Genomic DNA, 12,173 nt, shown 5'->3' with positions numbered 1-12,173 from the left:
CCCAGGCTAGAATTTCCCAGAGGCTCAGAGGCTGAGCCATGCAGTACAAAAACCAGCAGGCATAAAGGCCAAGTTTCTGGGCTCCCAAAACAGTGCTCCTCTCACTACCTGCACTGCCCCCATTAACTATACCTTGGCTCCTTATCTGGGAGTTATTGTCAATTCTTCTGAAGTTTAGCCTCACTCTGCTTGGGGAGAGGGGGGGAAGGTTCGGACACTCCATGATGAGCCTCCATGGCTAGAAATTGGATGAGAGGGATACTACGTCTGCTGGGCACCCCTAGTTCTTGCTAAGACCTTTAGGCCAGGAGGAACTGTGCTAGGAGCAGGAGAGGGAATGGGGTGGCAATGATGAACTGAGGCCATAGGGGCACATAGGGGTGGGCAGGGGAGACCCCCAGAGACACCCAGAGAGAAGGAGCAAAATGAAGGAGGTGGTGAAGCCCTGTGGGTTGCATTCCTGCTCCCTCCCATAAAGGGGAGATGTGGCTGGTGGCTCCTCTATCCCACCCACAGAGCTGAGGCTGCACTGAGCTGGCGCCCAAAGAGCCTCCTCTCTTCGCTCCCCACCCTCCCCTCTCCTCTCTCCCCTCCCCTCCCCTCTCTGTCGCTCAGATTCCAATACAATTTCCAGCTAACCAGCATGTCGATAGAACAAGTCGGGCAGCCGGATTGCTGGCCAATTACAGGAAATCATTCTGCTCCACAGCTCAGCACCCAGGGAGAAGGCGGGTGGAGGGAGAGGATGTGAGGGAGTAGGCACCCAGCTCACAGGCTGGGAAGGGGCTTGAGGCAGGGAATGCGGCAGCCCCTGGCAGGAGCTGGGAGGGAAAGTAGTGGTGTATGGGGAGGCTTATGGACTCAGCTCCCCTGTGAGAACTGGCGGCTGAGGGCTGATGAGCAGGGTTGGGGGAGGGGGTAAGGCAACTGCTTGGAGTAGAAGGGGGACTGAGGGGGGATTGTGAGACCAATCTCCTCCAGAGCCCTGTGTTTGGGAATGGGGATGGCACTCAGGCCTCCCTGGTCCAGAGTCCTACAGGGCCATCTGATTACCTAGAAGCTGGGGCCCACATGGGCAGGACCTGTGCTTCCACACCCACCCATGGACCAAGACTATCCTTGGGGGGTGAGGGGGGAGGAGAGGGAAGGAAAGGGGCTTCCGTCTGCAGCTGATTGGACAGCAGCAGTGTCACTCGGTGAAGGGGTAAGTGTGGAAGCAATCCCTTCGCTCCAGAAGGTGGGCGCAGAAATGTGGGAGGGGACAGTGGCCTCCTCATTTATTTTCCCAGCACCTCAGCCCTATTTCACAACTTGGGCCCTCAAGAAACGCTCACTCACATGAAAGGACCCAAATCCCCTCCACCTTCCGTCTGTCTACATCTGCCCACGCCTCTGGACCTGGGTACCTCTTTGCCAACTGCACCCCCACCCTTCATCAGATCTTCCCCAGAACTGTCTTAACTACCCCCCAGGTAGACCATCCAGCAGACCCTGGGGTGCCCCCCCTTCCCAGCACCAATGACTAGCTCCCCCTCCCAGTCCTGGGGCCACTCCCACAAAGTCCTGGAAGATCCTCGAGGGACAGAAACTTCCCTATGGATTAACGCTACCCAGTGAATGACTATTGTCGCTATGTTTGTCCTGTACCCCAAAAAGAGGCAACTGTGACCCAGTGATCCCTTCCCCTGCTCCTGGCTGTGGCTACCTCCCCAGGCCCTCTTCCCAGTTCCCAGCATCTCACTGCTGCCTTCCCCATGGCATGCCCTGTCAGACCCCACTAGGGGTGGAGCCTGGGTTGGATTCACCCTCATCACTTCTCCCAACCCGGGTGTAGACAGATGGGCAGACAAGCCAGAGGGGATGGACCTCAGCACAAGGCCATCATCAAAGTTCCTGTGGTGGGTGCACTGGGAGGGTTCAGCGCCCTGCGGCTTCTTCCCGGCTTCCTGTCCAAGTACACAGGCCTGCACATGGGGGTTGGGGCTGTCAGGCTCCATACACAGTGGGCACCCTCTGCTCTGCCGGTTGAGGTTAAGCCGCTGCTCCAAGCTCCAAGCGCTGCCTCGCTGGGGCCAGCATCCAGAACAGGGTGCCCGCCCCGCAAGCCCCCGCCCCAGCCTGGTCCACGATTCCTCCCGCCTGCAGGCTTCGCACCATTGATTGGGCCTCCGGGACCCGGGCGCGACGCCCCCACCCTGCCTCTCGCTTTTCACTTTTAATTGAAGTTTGTTTGAGCAGAGTGAGGAGCGGGCAGAGGCAGAAACCAAATATTTAGTTGCTGCAAATTGGCACCTCCAGATCAATTACCCGGCCCCGCATCGGCCCGCGCCTCCGCCCGCCCCCCGCGCCCCGCGCCCCGCGGAATCTCAATGCCATGCCGCCCGCGCTGCCGGCCTCCATTCCTCCCCACGTTTCTCATCAGCTTCAGCCATACATCACCCGTGGCCGCGAGGGGAACAGACTTTCAATGGAAAAGTGATCCTGGAGGGTCCTCGTTGCGGATTCCTGCCGCGCCCCGCGCTGTCTGGCCCCGCCGCCGCCACCAGCACCGTCTGCTGGGCTCGCCCACCGGCAGGAGTGAGCTGGAGAGTGAACTCCAAAGCCGGGACTTAGCATCACACGGACTTGACCCAATCCCAGCAACACCTCTTACCGCCCCGGTGACCGGGAAGATGCTTGTGTCCCCGCCTCGGTTTCCTCATCTGTAACACGGGGCTCTGCCTTCACCTTGCGGGGTTGTTGTGGGTCATCCACTCGGGAACAGGGCCCTGCAGGGGCGGGCACACATAGGTCCCAGAATGAAGTGAGGGGCACTGGTTGGAAGCAACTCAATCAAGCTGCTGGACAATGCCAAAGGGAAAGCAGGGGGGCAGTCAGCCCCCCCTTACTCTCCTCTCCCCCCGCCCCCGCCCCCCCCCCCCCCCAGTCCCTGGCAGAGGCTGGGCAGACAGTGGGATGGGGTCAGGATCCACCAGAGCAAGTTTTGACCCCCCAGCCCAGGTGTATCTGGGCACAATCAGAAGAGGAACTTCGGGACCAAGGGTGGGGAGTTAACTGGGCCTGGAGCTGGGCTGAGAGCCACGACCCAAGTCTGGGCCAGGGAAGGAGGCTGGAGGGATCTGAAGGCCACCATAGGCTACACCTGAGGGGGGAGCCCTGCAGAGAATTAGGAAACCAGGTGGTAGTTGAAGCTTACCTTGTCCCAGCTGTAGGGTGCTGGGCAAGTGAGTGAGCCTCAGTTTTCCCATGTGTAAAATGGGACTGACACGCGCTCCCAAAGGAGGTGATGTATATAACAAGAAGGAAACACCTCCAGGCATTAAGAAGATGGTGAGAGTCGGCGTGTGAGTCCCATGCTCAACCTCGCTTCCATTCCAAGCGCCTCTTGAAGGAGCTAAAAGTCAAATAGTTTGGCGTTTGTAAATGGCTGCTCCACCGGACAGAGTGATGGGCGTCTGCGGTTAGAGCTCCAGGAGCCCTTCCTTCCCCCATCGCACCTTAAAGAATAAGGATCTCCGCATTGTGCTCCTCCTGGCTTCCTCCACCACCTCTCTCCAGCCGGACACCTATGCCCCAGCTCCACTCCTCAGAGCAGGAGCCACCCAGGCCCGTCCAGCTTAGAGTCTAGATGGGAGGCCAAGGCTGACATGAAACTCAGAGCCCCCATAGGGAGTAAACACACTTCTCAGCCTTGTGATTTCCCCAGCTGTGGAATGGGGCCATGGGTGGTGAGCCAGTAATTATGAGATGCTATCTGGAGTGGTGGGTGACCCCTAGAAGTGACTGAGTCCATTGCCCCACCTTCCTCACAGGCTCCTACCCACCCTTACCCCCAACAACTACAGAATTATATCTGTTAGCAAGAACCCCACCAGCCTCCTTGGGGATGGCAGGCACCGTGTGTCAAATCAGGAAATCCTTCCAATGGTCTACCTTAAATCTCTCACCCCTTCCTTCAGGGGAAATGTAAAGAATGGACAACAAAAGATAAATGCTTATGAATAGGCGATGCCACACTATTTTTAACAAATATCCCCAAAGAGGGCAGCGGGGGTGGGAATCACCTCGGACACAATGCTCTTTACACTAAACATCCTGGTGATAAATAGAGCTGTGTAATTCTTTTTTCTCCTTGGCAGAGAGAAAGGCTGGGGCTGGGCAGAGAGGCAGAGGGACCCGAAAATATAAATCAATATGTGACTTTAATATATGTGCTCTCAGTGTCTGTGTGTGCTGGGGGATTATTAGTAACCTTGATTCCAGCGCAGTGTCCGTGTGAGGCGGGGAGACACGCAGCCCCCAGGGAGGAGAAGAGAAATTAGGAAGCCAAATTCTTCTCCTGATTGACACCTGGGTAAACATTACCCCGGCAGAAGGGGAAGGAAAAAAGATCAATGCTGGGTATTTTTATCATGTTCCAGGGACTATGGACAGGGGGGTGGGGGGAGTTAAAGAAACAGTTCCTTAGCCTCATTGAATATGCCCCCCTCTAAGCAGGAGGCAGAAGGGGGGGAACCAGGTGGAGGGGGCCAGCCGAGGACCGGAGTGCAGGGAAAGAGGGTATGTCCCAGGGAGTTGTGGCCACTGCTTCCTTTGCCCTGGGGCACTTATGAGGATGACAGCAGGTACAAAGGAGCATGATTTTATTTTTATAAATATATTGTTATTGATTTCAGAGAGGAAGGGAGAGGGAGAGAATCATTGATCGGCTGCCTCCTGTACGCCCCCTGCTGGGGATCAAGCCCGTCACCCCAGGCATGTACCCGTTACCTGAATCGAACCCGGGACCCTCCAGTTCCCAGGCCGACACAAAGGAGCATGCTTTTAAAGACAGGGCAATGGCACCAGCTTTGATTAGACTCTGGCTTTAGTGGAGGGCCAATGGGCATGTCTTAATGGGGTTGGCAGGGGGATGGTTTTAGCAGGAGGTTCCCAGAGTTTGGGAAGGGGGAAAGGGCTTCAGCAGGGACTGGGGGAAGTAAGTGGCTCAGTGCCAATGTGGGGAAAGGGGCATTTCTGAATTGTCTTGGAAAGTGGTCTCAGGCCCGGCTGGCGTGGCTCAGTGGTTGAGGGTCGACCTATGAACCAGGAGGTCACAATTCAATTCCATGTGCCCGGGGTTGCCGGCTCTATCCCAGTAGGGGGCATGCAGGAGGCAGCCGATCAATGATTCTCCCTCATCATTGATGTTTCTATCTCTCTCTCCCTCTCCCTTCCTCTCTAAAATCAATAAAAAATACATTTAAAAAAGAAAGAAAGTGGTCTCAGTTCCAAAATCAGGAAAACTTGGCCTCCACCCTTCCTAGCTGTATGACCTTGACCAGTCATTTGACCTCCTAGAGTCCCACCTTCCTTACCTGTAACATGAAGGCTTGTAACCCCCAGTCCTCTCAGCTCACAGAGTTAAAAACTTTTATTTATTTTTCAATTGTACTTGACATTCAAATCATCTCACAGGTTTTTTCCTAAAATTATACAAAACACTGTACTGGGGTGAGGGGCTGTTGCTATCGAGAGCTGCACTGTCCAGTAGAAATACAATGCAAGCCACATATGTGTTTTTAAGTGTTCTGGTAGCCACCTAATACACGGTGCAATATGCAGATCTTGTAACAGGGAAACCCACCCATTTGTTCATGTTGACGAATGTCACCCCAATCAATTTAATAAACACATATCAAAAAAGTAAAAGTACAAGAAAAAAAACCCAAGGGAAATTAAATTATATTTTTCATTCAATCAGTATGTTACAAATGTTATTTAACATGTGGCACTAGTCACATTCTAAGTGCTCAGTTGCCGTGCGCGGTAAGTGGCTATCATATTGGACCAGCAGAGATCTAGACTGAGAAGCCCACAGGGGAAGGGCTTCTCACACAGATGGTGTACGCTTCGGAGGCTGTGAGCATGTGTGAACAAGAGAAAGAAGGTGGGAGGGAGGGAGGGAGGGAAGCCTCTTCCAACGCCACCCCTTTCTTGGTGGCTACTGCGGGGCATGTTCCGCTAAGGGGGAGAGCTGGGATTTTAGGAGATCTAAGCCCTAGGAGGTCCAGCAAATGGGCCTCAGGAGCTCTGTTAACACACCTCCTGTCCTCTGTGGTTGAAGGCATCATCCCCCTTGAGTATGTGCGTTTTTCTAAGCTAAGGGTCTGAGCTTTTGTCAAAACTTAAAAGCATCTGTGACTTCTTAAAGGGTAAGAACCACTGCTCCAGACACAAACACACTCACAAATATGCACACATATACACACTCATACACTCACACACTAGTACATATACACATACTCACATAAATACACGTATAGTCTGTCTCTCTTTCTCTCTCTTGTCCTATTTTCCTATTTCAGGTTTCTTTCATCTCGGTTCCATCCTACACAAAACTGCCCTTACATGCCCTGACCGGTTTGGCTCAGTGGATAGAGCGTCGGCCTGCAGACTCAAGGGTCCCAGGTTCGATTCCGGTCAAGGGCATGTACCTCGGTTGCGGGCACATCCCCAGTGGGAGGTGTGCAGGAGGCAGCTGATCGATGTTTTTCTCTCATCGATGTTTCTGACTCTCTATCCCTTTCCCTTCCTCTCTGTAAAAAATGAATAAAATATATTAAAAAAAACAACAACAACACTGCCTTTACAGACATCTCTCTCTAAACTGCTCTAAGCCCGTTCTTCCCAGTTAGAGACGTGCGGTGACTCCCTGTGACTACCAGATTCTTTCAGACTCCCGGCTCAGTACTCAAAGATGCGCCATAGAGCCCTCTCTTCCTGACACACAAACAGGAACAGCCCAGCCTGCGGGACCAACCATGCTGGGTGCAGTCCACCCCCCTGCCTTTGCCCGGGTAGTTTTCTCCGCAGCACCCTTCCCCTCCTGTCCACTTCTACTTCCTCAGTCCCACCATCCGCAAGGCCTGGCTCACATGCCACCCCTTCTGTGAGGCCTTTCACAGCCTCGTCGGAGTGCCTGTCCTCCTTGAATCCATCTCCCATAGTCCTTTGCACGTTTAGGCCCTGGACCCTTATCTCTCACAGCCTTAGACTCTGGGCCATCCGAGACTGCACTGAGCTTGTCACCCTGTGGAAGCTGTAAGCCCTTGGAGGGCAGGGTCTGTGGGGTGGGGGTGGGGGTGTCCATGAGTCCCCTCTGAATCCATTTCTCACCATCACACTTCCTGTTCACTCCTCTGCCCCCAAAGTAATTCCAAGGTCAGATGTGGGGCAAAACAGATGAAACAACATTTTGCAAATCACAATGTAAACTCCGTGCAGGTGCTCCCCTCCTACCACTATTCTTCCTGGACTCCCGCCCAACCTTGGCTCTGGTCCCTCTGGCCTCTTCCCACCCCCTCAGTCCAGATGTCCAAAGTCTGAGCCGCTCAACCGGGGAGACCAGCGTCTCTCTATCTCTGAGCCTGGATCTCTGTCTGCGGTCCCAGTAGACATCTGGTCTCCCCCATCCCTGGACTCACTGGGAATGTAAGGACCTACCTTTTTTTTTTTTTTTTTCTTTCCTTTCATTTCCCCACTCCATTCAAATAAGGGTTCAAACAGCTTTGAGACATACATGACCAGATAAAAAATGAGAGGGGAAGCCGGGGGTGAGAGAGGTTCTGCATTCTCCTCCCCGAGGCTCTATCTCTGGCACCCAGCAAAGGGCACTTTCAGAATGGCCCATCACGGTCTCTGCTGAGCCCATTCATCCTCCTTTCCAGAGACCTCGGGTGGCCCTGGCCAGCACCCTCCTCCCTCACCACCCTATCAAGCTCCACCGCCAACCTTGGCCCTGGCAGCCCCAGCTCACCCGAACCAGCCCTTTGTGCTTTGGTTCTCTCTCTCTCTCCTGCCCCCATCTGCAACCACAGCACATCCCAGCTGTCTGATTAACTCAATTGATTAATTAAGCTCTAATGAGAGCTGTGACTCACCCCTGCAGCTGCTGACCAGGCCAGCTGTGCAGGAAGGGCCCTGGGGCCACAGGCATGGCCTTAGGAGGATCCACGGGGCAGCGCGCCCAGTGGTTGGTGCCACTGGTAAGGGAGGCACAAAGCTTGCCCATGGCTGGGTCTCCTCCAGAGCCCTCTTGGGAGGAGGGTGTTCTGTAGGGTTGGGAGAAGGATCGCTCTCTTGGCCAGCCGGTCAGTTCCGGAACGGCACATCTAGCACAAACCCTGCTGAAGGTGGAGGGCGGGGCGGGGGGGGGGGGTGTGCAGAGCAGGTATTGATTGGCTGAGAGGTGCAGGAGGGGACTAGATCCCCTCAGAATCTCCCCTTGACTCTCAGGGCCTGGAGTGTCCAAGGCCAAGAAGGTACTGTTATGTGGAAGCTGGACACTGATCATGGGCATCAGGCTCAGCTCTGCCAGCAACTGCCTACTCTGTAGTTTCTCCCACCCCCACAGCTCCCAGTCCTGTGGCCAGGGCACTCCCCATGCCAGTCACTGGCTCCCAAGGAACCACAAGGGCTCGGCAGAGCAAATCCAGAATTCGTGTTCTTCCCACCTCCAGCCTCCCCCACCCACCCTGACTGCCAACTCCCTCCTCCCTCCTCCCTCCGACTGTCCCCTTGTCTGGGGTGGAGGACCAATGCCCTCCATTAACAACAACACTCAGTTGAATGGAATTTTCCATCTCACAAAGTACATCCGTATCCATTCTTCTCCAGGATCCCGTGAGGCAAACAGAGCAGGGAGTCCATTCTAGAGATGAGGAAACTGAGACTTCAACTTGCCCAAGATCACACCAGGTTGTGTCTTGCTCCCTAGCCTTCGAGTTCATCCTGGGAAAACACACTCCTCTTCAGCTCTGAGGCCTTAGCTTAGAGCTCACTTCAGCCAGAAAGCCCTCTGTCGCCCCAGCTGCAGGTAAGGGCCCTCCTATTCCATTGCCGTAGTTGTTCATTTGTTCCCATCTGCCACTGGGACCCGAGGGCAGCTGCTGCTCTGCCTGTTCCTACTCATCCCTGGCACCCAGCTCAGGCCTCACATGGAATAAGGACTTAATGAATATTTGCTGAAGGCAGGGGAGAAGGAAGAAGTGAGTGAGCCACCACAAGTGGCGGAGATTCTGTTTCCCAGTCTAGTGCCGGGAGGAAGGACACTGCAAAGGACAGGGCAACCCAGTGCGGGCATTTCATGTGGGGGTGCCCAGGGGTTCCACTGCATGCACGGTCCATTGGACCAGACAGCGAGCAGGTAAGCCCTTGCCTTTCCCTCTGCAGAGAATGCGGGGGGACCCACCCAGGGAACCATGGGCGATGGGGGTGGTGGACAGGGCAGGAGAGGGTGGGTGGGGAGGATGTAGCTGTGGGTACTGGGGCTTCCTACATGGGGAACCTGGGGTGGAGACAGAGCTCTGGTTGGAGTCTTAGCTTTGCTCAGCCTCTCTGGGTGACTCGGGCATGTGGCCTCCCTAGTTAGGCCTGTGAATTGAGAAAGTCCGATGACGGGGGCTCCGGGCCTGCTGTCTGCCGGTGGTCTGGGAGCCCTGCAGCCCCAAGAGACATCTGTGACCGGAGGGAGCGAGTGCGACGGTGCTGGACAGGAGGCGTGGGGGTTGTGACACCCCCTATGCCTGCGGGAGACAGATGGTCACAGACAGGAACCTCTGATCCCCATGAAGAGCCCCCACCATTCCAGCCCCTTTGCTGTCACTGCCCCTCAGGTTCAATTTCCAGCTCGGCCTTCCAATTGAGCTCCAGCTAGTAACTTTACTGGAGAAAATGATTATGTGATTATTTCAGCCTTGTTCCAAACACCGTTTTAATTGAATCTGGGAAAAGGCGATTTGGGCACCAGAGGGCCCTTGGGCTGCGGGGGCAGCATGGGAATGTCAGCAGGAGCCCGATAGCCCCTGAGCCTTGAAGGGCAGTAGCTGCTTCCAGGCCCCGCCCCCTCCCTGACATTCATCCTGGATCTGGGTGCACCTCAGCAGGAAGAGGAAAATTGGTTGGGGTGGCTCCCGGGCAAGCAGGTTGGGGAAGAGAGAGGTGGGGACAGGATTCCAGTAGCCGTGTTTCCTGCCCAGAGCTGCTGCTCCTCACTTAACACACTGTTTGTTTCTGCCAGTCTCCCTCTCTGCCCCCAGCCCCAGCCCACCTGGGAGTAAACCTTTGCTCAAATATGACTAGCCTGAGGAAGCAGAATTGGAAAGAAATCTGATTTTCCAGAATCCTGCAGAGCCTTCTAGAGGGATTTGGTGTTATCTGCTCTGGGGATCACCCTGCCAGCTTTCTCCCTTTTAGACAAATTGCTGGGATTTGACTGCATACTCATCTTTCGGGGCCTCAGTTTCCCCAACGGTCACTGAGAGAGTTGGTCCTAAGTGACAGGCCCCTACCAGCCTGGAGGGAAGCCATACGAGGGATTCCTCGTGTATCTTGGCGCTCCTGAGGCTGGAGAAGTCCAACCCCACTACTTGGTGGACAATCCTGTGGGGACCTGTGGGCTCCAAGGCTTGCTGGGCCTGTCTGACCAGCCAGAGCTCAGCCAGGTGCCCGGTAGAGAGAGTGAGGGTCAAGAGGAAGGGCAGGGGATGGGGGGCAGAAGGGGGAAAGAGGAAGAGCACAGTGAAAGCCCCACCTCTGGCCTTCCCTAAGACTTTTCCCCATCATCTTAACAAACCCAATGCCAAAACTTTTCAGAAAACTGCTTAAAAGCTGCCATTTGGGAGTGACTGTGTCCCCTGCACCTTCCCACGGAGACAGGGGCACTGGGACCGCAAGGGGAAGTGGCCAGGCCCTGGCAGACTCCCGCATCGGCCAGTCATCACCAACCATTTATCAGGCACTTGGTGAGCATGGGTGGGGGGACAGTGAGGTTGGCACAGAGGGAAAAAATAGAAAGTGTTGATTAAATTCATTCACTAGTTATTGAGCATCTACTGGGTGCCAGGCTCGGGGCCAGTGTAGCCTTGGGAAGGCGACAATCCGGTCTGGGAGACAGGACGCCCCCTTTCGGGGATAACCTGGAACTTCAAGACCTGGCAGGAAAGATGGTGAAGAAACGAGGCCCTGCAGACTCAGGAGCCATCAGTCTCAATAGGACAAAGCCCTGGTGGACTTCTTGCCGGAAGGAGGGCTAGGCGGGGTTTGGCTGTGGGCAGGTTGCTGGGCCTTCTGAAGGACCACACAGCCGAGTTGCACAGGGAGGGAGAGAGAAGGAGGTAACCATCGTTTGCATCTTGGACCTTATAACACCTCCCGAGGGTGGGAGCGGTAATCATCTCCATTTTAGACATTAGAGTCCTGAGATGATAGGTTCGGGCACTTGCGGGGCCACACACAGCCAGGAGGGACAGAAAGCAAGGTTTGCCTGTGTCCCACCCACATTGCCTGTGTCTTCCCCAGCCTCACCTCGCCTCTGCCTGCGTGGGAGCACTAGCAGGCAAGAGCCCGGGGCTCCGTTGGGCATTAGGAGGACAGAGCCCAGGAATTTATAGGATCTATGAGGTTCTGGGAATAAGATCTGAGACAAACAGGACCCTGGCCCTCCGGGCAAGTGCCTGCTTGGGGGTGGGAGTTTCAAAGGCACAGATCATGGGGGAAATTATATTGTCAAAGAGGAAAACCGGTGCTGCCATCCCTCCTTCACTCATTAATATCTGGGGTAGTATTAGCTGTCAGCAAGCAGAGCCATCCAATTCAAATTACAGATTTTGAATTCTTAATTTCTTCTAATCCATCAGTGAGCTGCCTTCCTGGGCTAATATTAGCAGCGCTGGCGAGGCTGGGAGCAGAGTCATTGATGTCTCCCTCCTTCTGAAGAAAACCCTAATCGATACGGCGGGCCTGGGCTGGGCCCCTCGGAGGCAGGGACCTTCTCCCCCTGCCTAAGTGCCTCCAGTCCCAGGAAGAGAGCGAAGAGTTTTAGGGAGGTCGCTGGAGAGCAAAGGGGAGAGAGGGACGATGGAATCAGAGCTTGAGAGGGACTTGGAAGGAGGGAGGGAGGGCAGATGAGACTCAGGGAAAGGACAAAATTAGTGAAACGAAGAGCGGTGGACACAGACAGTGATGGAGAGACTGAGCCACAGGCCCAAAGAGATGAATGGAGACTGAGGCGGAAGGAGGGAGGGAACCACCGGAACTTAGGGTCAACGCAACCCACAGCTAACTCTGTTCAGAGAGAAAAACACAGCAAAGCAACATCAAGGTCCCTGGGACTCCCATAGCAGCCTCCATAC

The sequence above is a fragment of the Myotis yumanensis genome, unplaced genomic scaffold (assembly GCF_028538775.1).
Source record: "Myotis yumanensis isolate MYYU_CA2020_CCGP unplaced genomic scaffold, mMyoYum1.0.hap1 SCAF_16, whole genome shotgun sequence".
In the NCBI taxonomy this organism is placed as follows: Eukaryota; Metazoa; Chordata; class Mammalia; order Chiroptera; family Vespertilionidae; genus Myotis; species Myotis yumanensis.
Note: the sequence above shows the minus strand (reverse complement) of the source record.